The sequence below is a fragment of the Notamacropus eugenii genome, chromosome 5, assembly GCF_028372415.1.
Source record: "Notamacropus eugenii isolate mMacEug1 chromosome 5, mMacEug1.pri_v2, whole genome shotgun sequence".
Classification (NCBI taxonomy): Eukaryota; Metazoa; Chordata; class Mammalia; order Diprotodontia; family Macropodidae; genus Notamacropus; species Notamacropus eugenii.
Window position 1 is genome coordinate 157,745,574 of NC_092876.1, and position 20,047 is coordinate 157,765,620.

General features: G+C 34.9%; 1 protein-coding gene and 1 pseudogene across 3 annotated transcripts in view; one reads left to right on the top strand and one right to left on the bottom strand.

Moving 5' to 3' along the window:
• CNTN5 (contactin 5) overlaps positions 1 to 20,047 on the bottom strand; it is a 1,560,624-nt gene that overhangs the window by 1,426,254 nt on the left and 114,323 nt on the right. The gene's annotated exons all lie outside the window — the stretch shown is intronic.
• On the top strand, positions 14,001 to 16,798 carry LOC140508952 (5'-3' exoribonuclease 2 pseudogene; annotated as a pseudogene).

Below are 20,047 nucleotides of genomic sequence, written 5' to 3' on the forward strand. Positions count from 1 at the left end.
ACAGCCCTCCCTCTCTCAAAACCTAAATTAATGTACTTATTCAATGGCATACTAATCAAACTACCAAAAAATATTTTACAGAGCTGGAAAAAAATAACACAATTTCTCTGGAAGAACAAAAGATCAAAAATATCCAGAGAGTTAATGAAAATAAAAATGGAATGGAAGCTGGCCTGGCTATACCAGATCTAAAACTATATTATAAAAGGGTAATCATCCAAAGTATTTGGTATTGGTTAAGAAATACAGTGGTGGATCAGCGAAATAAATTAGGTACATAGGACACAGTAGTAAATGACTACAGTAATCTATTCTTTGATAAACTCAAGGACTCTAACTTCAGGTATAAAAACTATTTGACAAAAACTGCTGAGAAAACTAGAAAACATTATGATAAAAATGGACCAACATCTCACACTGTTTAGTCAGATAAGGTCCAAAAGCATATATGATTTAAACATTTATGGGAGATACCATAAGCAAATTAGGAGAGCAAGGAATAGTTTGCCATTCAGATCTATGGAGAAGGGAAGCATTTATGACCAAGCAAGAGATAGAGAACACATATAATGCAAAATAGATCAGTCTGATTACATTAAATTAAAAAGGTTTTGTACAACAAACACAATACAACCAAAATTAGAAGGAAAGCAGAAAGATGGGAAACAATTTTTAGAGCAAGTGTTTTTGATAAAGTCCTCATTTCCAAAAAATATAGAGAATTAAGTCAAATGTATAAGAATACAAGCCATTTCCCCAATTGATAAATGGTCAAAGGATATGAATAGAAAAAGTTAAAGCTATTTATAGACATACGAAAAAAATTCTCTAAATTACTATTGACTAGAAAAATGCAAATTAAAACAACCCAGAGGTGCCACCTCATACCTGTGTTTGTCTTTCATTACCGAAGAAGACCATGCCATCAGAGAAATGATGACATGACTTGCATTTGACTTTGTTTTGAGTGAGGGAGGGCTGTGCAGGTCACCAACCTCATTTCTCCTCCAGAGTCATCTGAATCCGGTGACTGTGTGTGTGTGTGTGTGTGTGTGTGTGTTTCCTTTTGTTCTGTTTCTTTTTTCACAACATGACTAATATGGAAATATATTTACATGATAGCACATGTATAACCTATATATAAGATTGCTTGTCATTTTGGGGAGGGTGGATGGTAAGAAGGGAGAGAAAAAAATGAAACTCAAAATGTTATTAAAAATGAATGCTAAAAAACTATCTTAACATGTAATTACAAAAAATAAAATACTATTTACACCCCAAAAATGACTCAGTTCTTATGAGGTTACATATCTAGGAATTCATAAGGTTTTTCCATTCATGACCCCTTCAGCACTTCTTAAACTGGGGTCTCAGCCAGTTTAAACCCGTTTTAAGAAGTGCCGACACACACAATGAAGTGAAGTGCTAGACTACAATTTCCTACTGCTTCATGGTTTTGCTGATGGGTACAATTACTTCTGAACAATTCTTTACTACAAAAAGGTATATAACTAAAGATAACAGTTATGAAAGATGGAGGGGGAGAAAAAACAACAGAAACACAGGATAAAATTACACGACTTCTGGTGAAAAAGTAAAAGCATTATTGAGGCCAGGGTGAAGGAGAAAGCTCATCCTGTAATGTTAATATTAATTTTGGTTAAATCCATATGTACCTATGCTGAGTATACTCAGTAGAAGTCATTTATTTATCCAAACAAATTATTTCTATGGGTCGCAATGGCAGTTCTATTAAACATGGTTTGTAACATATTTTCTTTTTATTATTATCCAATATGCTGGGAACATCACTCTTCAGTATTCCCAGCACAATAAATGGAAAGTTGTATAGAGTTTCAAGAGAGCAGGAATAATAATATTAAAAAGGAACATTTATAGCTATCACTTGCTTAATAACAGAAAGCAAAGTATGAGGCTTTGTCTAATGGAAATACTCTCTAGTTGAGTTTTATAAATAGATGCTTTTTTATCACTTTACCAATGACTTTTGATCTTGCAGAAGTAATTGAGTGCTTTGCAAGATGTGGGAAAAATTTGCATGCAATTTCATTGCATTTTTTTATTGTATTCTTCTTCCCTGGGAAATCAAAAATTTTTTGCATGGAGATGCTATTGACTTTTCATAGAATGTCAGAGCAGAAAAGGTACCTTAGAGATCATTTAATTCCACCCCTTCATTTTATAAAGAAAAAAAAACCTTAAACTCAGATAAATTGCTACTACTCTAAGGATATAGGACTAATAAGAGGCAAGGAAAGAACTTGAATTAAGGCTTACTGACACCTGGTCCTAAATCTTCATGCCCATAACCTCACTTCACTTTCTTGCTTAGTACTACTACTTTGCAATAATAACCTCGTAATGAAGAGCTAGTTATATTGTCTACAAGTGAATTAATGGGAATTATATCACAGTTTTTGCATGTTTTACTTAATTTGTGGAGTAGTGGTGATAATTTCTACAAGACCCATGAACTGGTTTTATATATATATATATATATATATATATATATATATATATATATATATATATATATATATATATATATATATATATATATACATGTATGTATGTATATATATAAAGATATGTGTATATATCTATAGATATATAGATATATACATATCTTTTTCACCCCAACACATAATAGTTTTTGTTTTAGAACAAAGACATTAATTTTCTATTTCTTCTACAATACCCTCTCCCTTTCCACATTACAGTTAAGGTACCAAATCTGAGAAATAACTTCTTAAAGAATAATGAAATAAATTTTGTCTTTGAGGTTGACACCAAAGAGGGAGATCTTGCTTTGAAAAGCTTGGAGGAAAATGAATAAAGATAAGTATGTATCTTATTCAATCAAACTTGATAAATGTTTTTAAATATGAACTAAATTACACCAATGAACAAAGATTTTAACCCCCAAAGGAAGTCAGAAAAGAGTCAAGGAACTATCTTAAGATCAATTGAACTAGCAAGTTGAAAGAGAGAATAATAAAATCTTAGCAGTAAAAAACCTTGAGAACTTGCAGTGATCGTGTGTTCTCTCATAATGGTTGCTGTTGACTTGTCCTGCATAAACATTTATTTATATTCTCTTGTAGGCTTATAAGATATGGCAACTTCCTCAGACATCCATTTTTGGTATTGAATAATGCTTTCATAGTTGGAAATCCTTTCTGTAGGCTTAACCAGAATTTCTTTTAAAGTAAGTTATTAAGATAGCCATAGCATCCCAAAACAAGGGAGTTCATGCTCTAGTCTTTACTCTGGTTAAACTATGGCCATAGTATTGTATTCCTTTCCATTGAGAAGCAAGTATGGTAAAGGGAATAGGCGCTGGAGCATACAAATTTCACTGTATTGTATCTAGAGCAGTTTAACCTGGAAAAAAAAAAAGCTATCAGAGCTATTTTCAAGAATCTGAAAGGCTGCCTAGTAAAAAAAAAAAAGGGGGGGGGGGCGTAGGGCTGAGCACTAGATATTCCAGCTTGCCCACATAGGGCATTGCTGAAAAGAATAAAAGTTGGAAGGAAGCAAGTTTAGGCTTGACATAAGTCCAAGCATCCTCACTATTAGAGCTAACCAAAAGTGAGATGGGCTATTCTGGGGGGGAGTTTCTTTCCATTGGCATTTTTAAGTGAAGTCTGGATGGTCACTTGTTAGGGACGTTGTAGAAGGAATTTTTGTTAAGGTTAAAAAGGTATTCATTCACTTTTGATTGTTTTTCTATGATATCTCCTCCCCTTTCGCATTGCAATTAAAGTACTGTCTTTAAGAAATGTGTCTTAAATAAAACGAATTTTTTCTCTGGGGTTGATCCTGAAGAAGGAAATCCTGTTTTGAATGGTCCTGTAGAAAATGGGGACAAAGCACATCTTTTATTCAGGTCTCTCCTAAGTGTGAGCGTCTTTCATTCTGCAAATTCCTATTCCCTTTTATTCCACATCAAGAAGAGAGAGGAAATTGCTCTTCTTCCATCTGGAGACTTGTAAGAGCTGCATTAATCAATTACACCTTCCTTTAGTTACATACCGATTTCCCCTGATTTCGTGTATACAAAATGTCTTTTGGAAAAGGAATGGGCATATAAATGTAATCTCTATTCCTTTAAGCCTGTAAAGGCAAGCAAAATAGGATCTTTTGCTGTTTTTGTTTTACTATAATCAAGTGCCTCAGATTGAATCTTGCCTTTATCAGCTAAGAGTCTTTACTAGGGGAAAAGTACAGAAATAAGAGTTTCTTTAACTAGAAACAGTATATATATTTGTATTGTTAATGTGATTAAAGATCTTCCCCACCCATTAATGGGCCTGCCCATTAAAGGGAGTTTGATTAGGGAAGATTTGTAGGAAGGCCCAAATCTTTTGTTAATGAGGCACTGATTCTCAAGGGTTGGGATGCCCTCTAGCTCTAAAAAAAGATATAAATACTCTGAGGGTATAAATACTCTCGGGGCTTAGTTTTTGGAACAACCTTTGTGTGCCAGACAAGACTCTGGGAAGCTGCTAGAGCAGCATTAATAGTGCATTTAACTTTTCCCAGTACACTGAATCATTATCAACCTTCCCCACCCCCAGCTCTGAAAACCCAGATGCTGATGATTCCCTCTATGGCAACCATGGTCAGACAGTTGAACCTGTCTACTGATTTGTGATATAAGTATTGATTATATCAGACAGTTTGGAAGCACTGTCTGTTGATTTCCTGAACTAAGTGAATGATATATGGGCTTGATTAAAGGAGATTGTTAACCCCTCAAAAGTTGCCTTTCCTTTTAGAGAAATAGATCAAAGAACTTGTGATAGCAGGCTCCCCTTTGTATCTTGGGGTGCTTACTGATACAAAGTCTAGGATTACCTTTTCCACAAGCACATTTTCTTTGCCTCCCTTTTCACTGGATTGGACCTTTAATTTGTATTTGAGTACATACAGCATCCTTATATGGAGGAAAGATTTCATTTTATTTTCTCCTTGGCAAACATTTCACTAGAACTTATCATGGCTTAACAGGACAGAGTAGCGCAAACAAATTTCGAAATATTCCTTACTCAACATATTTTATTTTTCTAATCTAATTTAGAATTGGTCCCCATGAGAAGGACCATGGTTTCTTCTATATTTGACTCAGACTCTGGGATACTCTTAATGTTTAATATCAATGGAATAAAATATGGCAACCTAAAATTTCTTCATCTATTCCTTCCCTAAATGTGTTATTTTTAATTGAATTTGGTTTAGAGGAAGGAATATGAGAAAACCATCAAAGAAATTCCTGTAATATTTGTTAATTACTGATTCTCTATAAAAATGGGCTTCCACTTACTTGACTTTTAAAATTAACCAAGAAATCCGGCTGAAGAAGCACAAATGTATTTAGTTGTGGTCATTGTTTGCCTCTTATCACACTCTCCTTTTTTCATAAGTCTGTATGTATCACTATGTTAAGTTATTAGCTATAATCCTTGGGTAGATCTGTGATCTCAATGATGTGAGTACTCCCTCCAGTGATTCTGATGGCAAAACATCCATGCTGCCTGTCTTATGTGACTCTTGCTAGTATCGTCCCATAAACCACTCACTGTGGGGCTGCAGTGTAGGGGTGTGGGTAATCTGTGCTGCGGGCCATGGATACTGGTAAGACAAAGAAGATATGTTTTGGTGTCAAGCTCAGGTCACTGCACTGGCCTTTTGTTTCCTTATTTTGTTTCATGAAGTTTTGTTTTGTTTTCGTTTTTTTGGCTTTTTTTTTTCTTTGGAGACTAGGTTTCTTTAATTCACTTGGAGTCAAAGTACAATAGCCACTCTGCCCAATCCCAGCACTGATCAAGAATCTTTGACTTGTTTCTTTCCCAATCTGGGCCAGTTCACCCCTCCTCATGTAATCTAGCAACCCTTTACTCCGAAGGGCTCACCATATTTGTACTGGATGTAGTGTGGACGCTCAATTGACTGGTTCTGCAGCACCTTAGAACTCACAAACTCAAGTACTTCACCAGCTTCAGCATCCCCAGTAACAGGGAATGTGCGTGGCATGGTTCTACACTGTTTAATGCATTACTTTTTGTTGAATTCCTATATGTCATCTTCAAGGTGTTATGTTCATTCTTTTCATGTAAATGAAAAGGCTAGAATTAGTGTCTTCTATATAATTGATTCCCTTCCTCAATATATCGCATATTGCACTATTCAGAGTCAATACTCAATAAATTACTAAATGAATTTAGTCCACCACAAGAATGAAGAAACACAGAACTTAACCCTTCATTCTTGGGATTAGGGACAGATTTTTCATTTTACTGCTGAGAGCCACACTGAATAATGAAATGGGACAAATCTTGAAGATCTGTTTTCTTGGGCAGTGAGAAACATATAGTAATAGAAGGAAAAAAACAACAACAAAAACCCAAAAAAACCCTGAACTTGGGTTTATTTGGTTCTGGATCTACCAGCATGTGAGTGTGTGTGTGTGTGTGTGTGTGTGTGTGTGTGTGTGTGTGTGTGTGACTTCAGTAAATCACTTAGAATCTCTCAGTCTCAGTTTACTTGTTAAAATTCCCTTAATTAGCTCACAGGGTTAATGATGTGAATCAAATAAGACCATATGTATTTAAGTGATCTGCAAAGTATAAAGTGAAATCACACCTTATGATTTACAAAGTTTTATGTGTATTACCTTATTTGATCTTCACAACAACATGGAAATGGATAATCTAATTATCTTCATTTTACAGATGAGAAACTGAAACAGAGAGGTTGTGACTTGCCCTAGGTCACACAGCAAGAAAATGAGACAGGATTCAAACTCAGGTCTTCCTAACTCCAAGTTGAATGCCTCCAATCTACCTCATATGATTGCTGTACAGTGACTATCAGTGTCATAACTATTTCTGTGCTAATTAAAAATTATTTCAGTCAAGCTATTTGTACTATATCCCCCATTCTTGTTGTCCTGAATGCCCTTTCTAATACTCTTCATAATGCCTGGGACGAACTCACTCTTCCTCTATTTTCTCTCCATCTCTACCTGTTTAAATATCTCTTATTCTTGAAATTTCAACTCAGGTTTCACATTCTTTACGAAATCTTCTTTCAGAAACAAGGTTTCCTAGCTGGTAGCGTCCTGCTTCTTCTCAAATAACTCAGAGCACATTGTCTGGATCTCTTTGCACTAATCACATCCTGTGTCTATTATAACTATTTATGTTTGTGTCTTAGTTCTTTTTTGAGGTTAAAAGGGGAAGAGCCAGTTTTTCCCTCTTTGTATTCCCAATACAATATAGTAGTTTGCAAACATTAGGTGATCAATGAATATTTTTGACATAAATGGAGTTAGAATACCTGTTGATAAGAGGTTGATAATGATGTTTAGTAGATTCAATGTACTGGGAAGCATTAAATCCACTATTAGAATTTCTTTTCCCTTCAGGTCCTCAATTTCAACCCCCATTGCTCAGTTAATACCAAGCATTGCACACCTCCACCCAGTTGGATGCTAACCCACCTCTCTCTCCATCCCCACATCTGCTTAATCTGACCCTCAGAGTCTAAAAGTCCTTCGTTAAAGACATTGTTTGGACGAGTAAGGAGTCACCAATTATATTTCACTAAGATGGTAGTCCACTCAGCCTTATCATCTACCCTTTAATTGTTTGCTCAGGTCCAGTGAGCATTAACAACTGCCCAGTGGGCATTAACAACTGTCCTTCCACTATGCCTTTCAAGAGAATTGCTATCTGACCTTATATTGCACCCTAGGTCTTCTGGTCATATCATCTCCCTGATGCTACACCCTAGCTAATGCTCAGAATTCCATCCATTCTGAAACTAAACCTTCCTATATATGTTCTCTCCCCTAATAACAATGGAACCTTCTCAGGAGAAAGGTCTGTTTGCTTTTCTATTTGTATTCTCAGTTCTTAGCACAGTGCTTGGTATACCGTAAGTGTTTAATACATGCTTTAATCATTCTATGAAAGAACGTTTTCTGTACAGCAGTGTGTAAAGAGAATGGCACGCAGTATAGGAAGTATGCTTACTTGGAATAAGGGGAAGAGGTTTAAGTCTAGAAAGAATATAAATAAAATTTCTATAAAAATTGCACTAAAATCACGTTAAAGCCCTGAAATTAAGGACAGGGCATAACAGCCCATTTAATCCCAAAATGTAGCGGAAGAAGAGTAATTATAGTATTCTTCAGCCATACATAAGTCACATCTAAAACAACTCTTCTGTTGGGCAAGGTAATCTGCATTTTAACTATGGATTTCTAGAACATACCTTACCCAACACCTACATGAAAGATCATTATTTGTAATTCATGGATGTTCTGCATAGACTTTTTTTGCATGGTAATGACATTATAAAAAACTCTCGATGATGGAATATCATATTTGTCATGTGTGGTGTAGTGAATTAACACTCTTTTTAGGAGTTATATGACCTGGATTAAATGACCTTGGGTAAGTCATTTAACCTCTATGGCCTTTTTTTCACAAACAAAATGAGAAGGCTTTACTCTATGACCTCTGATGTCTGTTTCAATTCTTCATCTATCATCCTATATTACTAGGTTTTATATTACACATCTGGACTGTTTTTTGATGTCATTGCTAGGTAGTGGTAAGTGCTGCCTACGGCTCTTATTCATTACTGTAGTCCACAGCTGGTTCATGCAAAATATGCTACTTTTCAGTCCATCTGTTCCAAGGAAGAGATCTGTAACCATGCACAGTTTGGACCAGAGCAGCTTTATTACTGTAGTTGCAGTTTCTAAATAGAACTCAAAAAATAATGATGTTCAGTTTCTACTTTTAGATACCAGTGAGATAACACCTGTCTAGACAGATGGTCTCTGGCCTGTGAAAACAAGGACAGCTGAGAGGCAGGAAAATCAAGTTGGTGACTCCAATGAAATAATTACTATTGCTTGCCTAAACCTTTTAGTCTCTAAATAGCAACTCTTATAAAATACCCATGGGAAATTTGGAATATAAGACAAGGATGAGGTTTTTAGTGTGTTAACCTAAAACAATAAAGTACATTTTGGAAAGAAAATGAAAAATTACTATTCTGAGAATAATTGTAATATTAATATAAAGAAAGTTGTGACTCCTTTGTTTTAGAGAAACTTTGTAGGTAAGATTATGAAAATCGGATTGCACTGAATGTCAAGTTCACACTTTTGATGAAAATAAAAGCAGGCCCCAATTATTACTGAATTCAGGCTATTGTCAAATCATGCCAAACAGCCACATTTTTTCCTTGTTCACCTACATGTTTGGTTTGGTGTACATTCAACCTGAACACTCCCAGCAAGGAAAGCTGTCTCTTTATACTACAGAGCCCTTGCCAATAAAGTCAGGATATTAATGTGTGCTAACTACTTCAAAAAAGTAGAAAAAAAAAGTTTACTAAGAAAAAGTTTAAGAACACTCTCCACATAAATTATTTTGACTAAAGACTGATTCAAACTACCTATTTTATCAAGGATAGCTGTCTTCAGGGCTGATGCCTCCCATATAGACCCAGGTCATTCTTTCTCATTCAGTTTAAATATCTATATATTCATTGTTTAACAAGTTAATATTGTGCATGGTTGAAAAGTTTTACCTTGCTAATCTAAACTACCCTAGGAATGATAAATAAACTGTGGTAGGTAATTTTATTTTTTAAATTTGTAGAAAGATGCCTTTATTTTCTTACATAGGGATCAAGCGTAAAATGTATTTCTTGAGGGAATAATATTGAATAATATTTTCACTTATTTTCCCTTCCAAAATTAGTCTTTAAGAAGCCTAATAAGTTATTTTTCATATGCAACATTGGGCATTTAGTCCATGTAATACATTTTATTAAATGTAACATGCAATATTGATTTAAAAAATCATCTTCTACCTCCTTTGCTGATTACTGGTTTTAATAGATAATATGACATTCTGTCCTAAGCTCTTATATTTGATTCAGATTTCAACCCCACAGGGGACAGGATCACCAAAATGCAATTACAAATTATAAATTGGCTGTTTTATATAGAAAAGGGATCAGTCAACCCATATCTCATCAACTAATGTATTTAAATATAAGTTGGATGTCACTACTAAAAATTAAGGACTTACTTTACTGGAAAAAGAACAAATGTTCATGTTCCTTGACTTTTCCCCACATTATACTCAAAATAATTTGAATTTAGGGTCTTTTTCACACTAACTGAATCTAATAAAAGACTCTGAGGAAGTGATATTATCAGTTCATTCAGAAGAAAGGGCCAGGGCAAAAGGACTTTTCAATTTAACAGTGGAAATTTTCAAACACTTGATATTTCTAATTACTGCACCTTTATGGGAGTGTGGAAACTTACTCCATTTATGCAGACTGGCAGCTTCTCTGTAATTTATAGACCTAAAGAATAGCCTGGATCACTGAGAAGTTAAGTGATTTGCCTAGGGTCAACTAGCAAGTATATTCCAGAGGCCAGACTTGAACCTAAGTATTCTTGACCCAGGCTATGGTGCTTCTGTATCCACACACATATATATATTTCTAACAAACTGCAATTTAGTACATAGTATTCATAGTTAGTGGTGTGCCTATTTTATTGTCTGCTTGGGTACTTGGCCTCTTAATGCCTTTTTTCTTTGGTCACAATTAAATTGTTGTCCTAAGGGATGGGTAAATATGCTGAGCCAGCCTTAAGGGCTTACTTTTAGAATTAAGGTTAATTGAGTGACAACACATTGTCTTTTCTATTTTTTCTTTCAAATCTCTTTCCCGTATGATGAAATATATAACCCTCAAACTTTCTCTACCCCTTTCTACATTCTTTCACCTCCAATGGCTTCAACACATTTTTGTGCCTTTTTTGAGAGTAAAAAGACATTGGAGAAAACACAAATGGGACATGTGGCTGGCTGCCAATTACACAAAACTGAGAAATGAAGCAGACAGAGATTTTTCTCTTCAAATATGAGTGAGTCTCAGTCACTTAGCAGTTTATTGGAGAATTGGGTAAAAAATATTCTTAATAAAAAAGAATTCACTTTAAAAATTTAAAAATTCATTTCATGTTTAGAAAAATGCAGATGCTATACACAGAAAGGGCATGATGATAACTGACAAAGGCAAATAGCTATATACATGATCAAAGTTGAGATTATTCAATTTGATTTAAGCAACATTTCTTGATCACCTACTCCATGTTGGGCACAGTGCTACACACATGAGTTACAAAGGTCAAAATCAAAACAATTCTTGCTTTCTTGGAGTTTGTTTTTCCTTCCTAGAACACAGTGCATATTCCTGTCTAAAGATTCTATGAAATAAGATTGCTATTTAGTTTTTAAGTCAACTTTGAAAAGTTTCCTTACTTCCAGGAATAGTTGTAATGTATTTCCAAGGCAACACCAGGATATCCTCTACATAGGAAGAGGAGCATCTTTGACAGAGCATTCATGAGACCTAAGGCTGGTACAAAACCAGTCCGAGCAATATGAAAGCCAGTTAGTGAAAGAAGCCAGATCATTTATTTTCTTTGTATTAGATAAGTTTCTGAAGTGCTAGACTACATTTAACACATACAAATGGGTTTACAACCTTAAAGGATTGCGTAAATACCAACTATTACTATTATTATGTTTACTTTTATCATCTGATCTCTCTTTGCTTGAAAATAACCTAGTAACTGAATTTTTTTTCTCTATATATATCTGCAAAAACACATCTTTCATACTTTTTTTCCTATTCCTAGGTATGCATTTTTAATGAATGTCTAAGATTAATTTTATTTTTCACCTCAAAGGACATTTAGCATCACCAAATCCATATCATGGGTTTCATCAAAGTACATTTGTAGTATGACCAATCTAATTTCATAAAAAGGAAATGATTTTTGTTTAAAGGGAGATATTTTTACTAATTTGATATTATCTAAAAATAATTATTTTGAAACCAAAGAACTTTAATCCATATTAAGTTATTTTTTTCTCCTTTTCATATTTGGATATATTTAGCAGGTATTTTTAAAAGTAAGAAATAAATGTTTCAACAAAAAGCACTACAAGTTAATTCAAAGTATTACCTTGTAAATCAAAAGCAATTTTAACATGAGCATATCATATATTATTCTCCCATATTTGAAACCAATGCATCTGTAATGAAATCAATGCATTATACACATTATATAATCTAATTTACTTCAATGAAAGAGAGAGAATTTGTCCAGACACATAATTTCCTCAATTTAAAGACAGCAAGAGAACAAGCATTTACAGTGCCTATGCTATACCATGTACTGTGCTACTATGCTAAGCTTTAAATATGTAAATGTGTGTGTATTTATGTGTATGCATATATGTATATACACATGAGTGTGTATATATATATAAATATATATATATTTATATATAAATATATATATATATTTGTGTACATGTATTTTCCTGACTCCAATGCCAGTTCTTCATCTACTATGCTTGCCATTTATCTCTCTTTCTTTCTTTCTGTCCGTGGAGGGGAACTAACAATGCCTTTTTATGTCATTCTGACCTGATGGTTATATAGCAAAACCTCCCCTATCATGCTTTAAAAATGAGAAGGACAGAGTTACTCCCTGTTTTTTGCCCGTCTTGGAAGATTCGTGTTTTAGAAATCTGGGGTGTCTGATATAGTTGAAGATTTCCACCCCAATATTTTAGTCTAATATTTTCATATGGCGATCTTCCAAATTTATTCCTTCTATCCTTCTTGATTTATTTCATTGTATTGTAGAAACAGATATAGATAAGCATGTAGATTTGGTGGCACACAAAACTAAGTGATTTAACACACTGAACTAAACAAAACAGATGCTGTATACATATATATGTATATATATGCATGTATGTATAGACATACACATATATTTATATTTTTTGTTCTTTTCACATGTCCACACTAATACTTCTCTATCCCTGAAAAGGCTTCTCATCTGGTAGCCATAGTTGTACTACAGTTGCTCTAGGCTGCTGTCACCCCTGACCACTGCTGTGGTGGGGCAGTTGACATTAATTCTGATTTTCCCTCCCTTTCCACTCATTTTCTAACTATTTTTCTTATGTTTTTATCTCTAATTAATTCTCACTTTCTTGAAAAGACACTCCTCCTCCATTCCCTGTGCACTTATCACTTTATGATTTATTTTGCAGTTTTCTATTTTCATATCTCATGTCCCCAAATAAATTATAAATTCCTTGATGCATGATGGGACAATAATCTTATCTAGTCAATGTCCTGTATATATTAGGGACAGAATAAAATTTACTATTTGAGCTGATTTTGACAACTAAGTGGATCACCGTGTGTGTGGGAGGGACATGCATGTGAGCATGCATAGCACAAGTTTAGCAATAATAGTACATCAGGTTTTATCTTCATGTTTCAGGGCATTCAGAAGTTGCTTCTTCACCAAACAAGTGTTTGTTTGTTTGTTTTTTTTGTCTTGCCTTGCTTTGTCTTGCCCTCTGTTCTGCTCTGCTCTCCTCTCCTCTCCTCTTTTCTCTTCCTTTCTCTTATCTTTTCTTCTGTTCCCTTCTCTTTTTCTTATCTATTCTCAGCTGTTTCAAGAGCTTTAATAGAAATCCGATAATTGTAAAAAGTTGAGCTAAGAGTAGAACAAATTATAAAACATACTATGAACACTTATTGGAAAACAGGATTTTTAAATTTCCACAGACTTTCTAGAGTAATTTAAATTACAGGTGTGCATTAATAATAACAGAAATTAATCAATGTTAATATACCATATTAATATTGTATTGTATAATATGTTGGCAATACTATACTCATATTTATTATTATTGACATTAATGCATAAAACCCTTTATACTTGTAGAAAATACCAAGGATATGAGGATCAACATATAAAACCTGTTAACTACCCCCCTCCACCACTACCACCTACTCCAATTCAGGTTTACCAACTTAAAAAGTGCCTGGCTGACACCATGGAAGTCCTGGTTTTCTTTCACTGGCTGAGCCACAAATATCTATCCATCATTTTGAACTGTGTGGAGGAAAAGCCAAAAGAATTCAATGGTGTCAAGTTCACACCAGTAACCAGTAAGCCTAATCCAAATGAAGTAGAGTTTGATAATCTGTATTTGGATATGAATGGAATCATCCATCCTTGTACACATCCTGAAGACAAACTCTCACCAAAAATTGAAGGTGAAATGATGTTTGCAGCTTTTGAATATATTGACAGACTCTTCAATATATTAAGACCAAGATGACTTCTCTACATGGTAAGATATGGTATAGTTCCACGTGCAAAAATGAACCAGGAGCATTCCCGGATACTTAGAGAATCAAAGAAAGGAATGGAAGCAACAGTGGAGAAGCAACAAGTCAAGGAAGAAATAGTATCAAAAGGTGGCTTTCTTCCTCCAGAAGGGATCAAAAACAGATTTAACAGCAATTGTATTACACCAGGAACTGAGTTCATAGACAATCTTGCTAAATGCCTTCAATATTAAATTGCTGATCATTTAGATAATGACCCTAGATGGAAAAAAATTGAGTTATTTTATCTGATGCTAGTCCTCCTAGTGAAGAAGAACATAAAGTCATGAATTATATTGGAAGACAAAGAGTTCAACCTAACCATGACCCAGACATTCATCATTGCTTATGTTGAGTGGATGCTGATCTCATTATGCTTGGATTTACTACACACGAACCAACCTTCCAATTGTTAGGGAAGAATTCAAACACAACAACCGAAAACCATGTGGTTTTTCTAATAAGCTCAGGCACAAGGTCCAGGACTGCCAGGGTTTGCCAAGGGAAAGATAGGGAGAGCATGATCAGTTTAAAGAAAGCCTTCCTGCTTCAGAAGGTGAGTTTATCTACATTTGGTTAAATGTGCTTTGTGAGTATTTAGAAAGAGATTTAACTATGACCAACCTGTCATTTTCTTTTGCTATTGAGATGAACAACAATGACTGGGTTTTTTTGTTTTTTGTTTTGTGGGAAATGACTTCCTTCCACATTTGCCATCTTTGAAATTAAGGAAGGGGCAATTAACCATTTAGTTAATATATACAAAAATGTGATATCCAAAGTGGGGGAAGAGGAAGCTTACAGAGAGAGGTTACATCTATCTACAGAGAATACAAAGGATTGTGTTAACTATTGGTGAAGTTGAGGATAGCATTTTTAAAAGGAGAAAGGATGATGAGTAAAGTTTTAAAAGAAGGCAAAAAGAATAAAGAGAGATCAGCCAGCCCTCGAGCCTTGAGTGCAAGAAATTCACATAGATCTCAAATAGTCAGTAATCAAGACAAGTGACCTATGAAATGAGAATGCACAATAACTCTAGCCCTTTAACATCTATCTACCAATGTGAGTTTCATTTCTGATGGCTCCCTATCTCCAGGAGGATGTATTAAACAAAAAGCAGAATAGAGTGACAATGAATCTAAGCCAGAAGATAACATCAGGTTATTATGGAAATCTCTTTGGAAGCAATGGTATTATAAGAATAAATCTGATGTTGAAGCAGCTGATGAAAAATTTCATCATAAAGTTGTACAGTCTTATGTTGAAGGACTATGTTGGGTTCTTCAACATTGTTACCAGGGCTGTGGTTCCTGGAAGTAGTATTACCCTTTTCACTACCACAATTTGTTTCAGACTTTGATGGTATTGCAGATGGGGCCTCTGATTCTGAAAAAGGTTACAAGACCATTTAAACTATTGGGAATGTTTCCATCTGCAAGTGGCATCTTTCTACCTATCTGGGGGTAGAAGCCCATGAGTGACCTTGAATGCAATATATTGACTTCCATCCTGAAGATTTTGCACCTGATTTGAATGGGAAGAAATATGCTTGGCAAAGTGTTGCTCTATTATCTTTTGTTGATGAATGTCCACTGAGGGTTGCTCTGGGAAAGTTTATCCTGACCTTGCACCTGATAAAAATAGAAGAAATAGTCTTGGTGGTGATGTAATGTTTGTTGGGAAACACCATCCACTCAGTGATCTGCTTTCAGAACTATACAAAACAGGTTCCACAGAGGCAGTAGATTCACGACCTGAACTTTGTCATGGGATCCAAGGAAAACTTACTTTACATGAAGAAACTATTCTTCTAGGTCAAATAGTATATTCTCCTGTTCTACTGTAGTGAGATTTGGCACAGAACACTACAATCAGTATTAATGTTAAAGATCCACAGTTTGCCAAATATTAACATTTTTAAAGCTATAGTGCTATCAGAAGCAGGAAAACCTGCAACTGTACTCAGGTTTGATGATTGGGAAAAATTCAGCAATGGAGACCACAGCTTGGCTTTAACCCAGACAGAAGGTCAGTTTAGCCAGTTCACTTAAATCAGTCAGCACTGAACACCAGGTCAGAATATGCCAAGAGGTGCAGGAGGTGGACCTTACAACAATGCTGCACCACCTGGATATTACCAGAGAAATTTATAGGCCAATGATAAAAGGACAGGCAGAGATTCCAAAGCTTATGTCCAATATGAGAACACATGATTCCTGAAGAGGCCCCACTGACCTTTTCCATCAATCAAGATTTGACAGAGCTGCAGCTGAACCTTTACTGTCTTGAAAACCGTATGCTATGATCCCAAAATGCAGCATTTCAGCCAAATCAATATCAACTACTTGGAGGCCCAGGCGGTTATCCACCAAGACGTGATGATCATGGAGGGAGAGAGAGATATGGCTCTGGAAGGAATTACCCTTTGCCACCTCCCTCAGGAAAATACAACCGGAATTAAGCTTTTGTAAAGCTTTTTTAAATCCTTGCACCATTCTATGATTTTACTGTTTGTGGAAAGGAAGCATCTTTATCAAACAGTAGTTTAAGAAGTACAATACTTGATATATTTGTTTTAACTGTGCATATTTCTCACAGATCTGATTTTCAGTGTTTTATGTGGCTTTTCAATTATGTAATGCTTAATACAGTGGATTTGAATTTACTGTTACTTGTGAGACATTTGATGAATAGAAAAGTACTGGATTTTTCTGTTTTTTAATTGCAGTTAAGAATCAAATTGTACTAATGTGAATTTCAAAACAGGGTACACTACATCATCCAAAATACATGCAAATTTTTTATTAATTCACAAAAATTAGGTACAAATACTTCAAATAGAATCTTCAACCAAAGAGAAAACACATTTTTAAAACAAACTGCTGTTCAATATTCCTTTGAAAATATTTCATTATTATATGTGTCTGAGAATTTCTGGACAACTTTAGAAAAAAAATCAACTAAAAAAACTCATAATCTGTTCTTCTAGGTTGAATTTCCATTTTTCAGGGCAAGATGCATAAAGGAGCTGGAAAACATTAATGTGTTGGTAGCTGTCTCCTATAACACATGCAGATATAATGGAAAGGAAACAAAACTTGGAAACAGAGGACCTAGTTTTGAATCCTAAATTGATTTCTTACTATCTATGTGTCCTTGGACAAGTCACAGCCTCTCTGAATGAAGTTTCTTTGTCTAAAATTAAGAGGAACTTGGTATCTTAGAGCAATCAATTTAATAAGCGAACAGGAAAAGGGAAAGGGGGAAGGGGAAGAATCAGGAGCAAAAGAGCTAGACAGCAAGAGAATGAGAGAGAGAGCAAGTGTGTGTGTGTGTGTGTGTGTGTGTGTGTGTGTGTGTGTGTGTATGTGTGTGTGTGTGAAAGAGAGAGAGAGAAGGACAGAGAATATATATATATATATATACATATATATATGTATATGTCTTCATTTCTAAACTAGAACCAAACTTACTAAATTACAGTGATTTAGGAAATTACTCATCAAATCGTGGGGCACACCCAGTCTGTACTCTTTATTACCTTTATCTCCATCTGCTAATTTGATAGGATTTAAAAACAAGATTCCTCTTTTTCACCTAAATCCTTTCATCACAGCTTCAGCTATGGAGGACTGTTAGTCCAGAGACTGAGTCTTTTCTTTTCATTGCTTTTCCCCACACTGCCCCCCAAACTATTATTAGCACTTGTATCTTATTATGTATGATAACCATCTAATTGTGTAATTAGACAACTAAAACATGTACAATGATTCAATGCTACATAGGGAGAAAGGTCCATATTTTGGAATTCTCTTTTCTGAGACAGTAATTTCCAAGAATTCATTGAGGCAAAAAATTAGAACTTCCTCCACATCATGATATATTTTCTCAACTGTTACAGACAATTATCAGATGTTTTGTTACCTGAGAATAGAGGTGATAATCTTTCATATGTAATGCTGATCTATTTGCTCCATAAATACTATTTCTATTTGCTGTTCTCCATTAGAACTTCACAAATGATACCACACAAGACAGAAGGTGCAAAACTTTCACCTCGTTCTATGTTTAATGCCTTAAAATAATTTTTTCTTTAATCCCGTATGTGGTGATTTCTCTGTTCTCCTATCAGGGAAACTTGACCATGTGCCAGAGAAATAAATCATTTTTTCTAGCAATTTCTTCTGTTCATTTCATTTTCACTTCATACTGATAATCTAGGCTTTATAGAATCATTATATTTAAACTGGACACTTGGTTGCTACAGTTTAACATGCTCCTGTAATGGTAATTTAAATGGAGAGATTTTTCTCATTCATTAATAGGTCCATATGACCTGCCTGGGTCACATAGAAGTCTGAATCACATGGGACCTGGGGTGGGGAGAAATTTGCTGAATGGGTGGAACAGGAAGAGACAGAGCTAGAGCAGAGCTGAGAGGAAGTTAGTGGTGAGAGCACTCAGAGCTAGGAAGGATGCAAGGCAGCTGGCTAGTGTGAGTGAAAGAGCTTGTTTGTGATTTTGTTTAAGGGAGCTGGTTTGTGGGAAGCCTAGCAGGGGAAGGCTTGGGGACAGTGTTGCCTTCTGCATTGTTATTGTGTATTTTTATTACTATGATGGATTGGGTTTTCTGGTGTCCAAATAAATGTTTTGGTTCTGTCTTCCATGTGGAGAGTCTGTGGTATTTCAGCATTCAAAATTGTGCCAGGATATCCATGGCCGTGGTAGGTAGTATGAATATCATATTGGTGGTACAGATCCTAGCCTGAGATCTGCTGAATTCTGTCAACTCATATAAATTGGGCTTCTATAAAACATCTGAAACTGTCCCCTAACTTCTTATAAAAAAAGTACAAACATTAAGGCTAATTTGAATAGGTATATAGTATGATATAATTAAGGACGTGATCAAAGAAACCTATAAGCAAAAAGATGATAACAAGGGATACCCTAGAATCTAGGGCCCCGACAGTCCAAGAGGCCCTTCAGCATCTTCATAATGACAAGAAAAAGTGAGGAATTTTACAGCCTATTGTGTGTATATCTGTGGCAAATTTATAGGAGAATATGGATCATGGTCCATATGATGAACAAGTTTGAAGGAATTAGGATCTGCACCACTAGCAGGTACACACATCAAAGAGATTACACACACATATTGAGATTTGAACATACAGTAAAATTGTGCTATTACATTTTATTGAAGATTTAAACATTTGTGAGATGATGAAAATGGTGATTTCCATTGTACCTTAAGTTTCACTGTTTTTCATAATAACAGTCCTAGAAGACATACAGTAAAAATATTATCCTTATTTTACAGATGTGGATATTGAAGCTCTTCTGAGAGACTAAAGGATTTCCCAAAATTTACAGACAGTTTGGCAGAGCTTAGATTTACACTTTGGTCACCTGATTGTGAATCTAGTGCTCTTTCTACCACATATCTACACAACTGTGAAGATACTTCAAAATATATCTTCTATTTAGGTTATGCCTACAAAACCTGTTTTAGAAAGAACTTATCTAAGGTAAAACCCAAGGGAATTAAATTCTTATATGCTTTGCTCTGCAAGTGAAAACCCCCCTGACTGACTGACATTGTCCTGACTTTCTATGGAGTGATTTTACAGAAATGTAAGCACATGTGAGATCAAAGAATAGACTATGATTCTAAATTATTTTCTGCATAGACTCAGCAAAAGCTTAA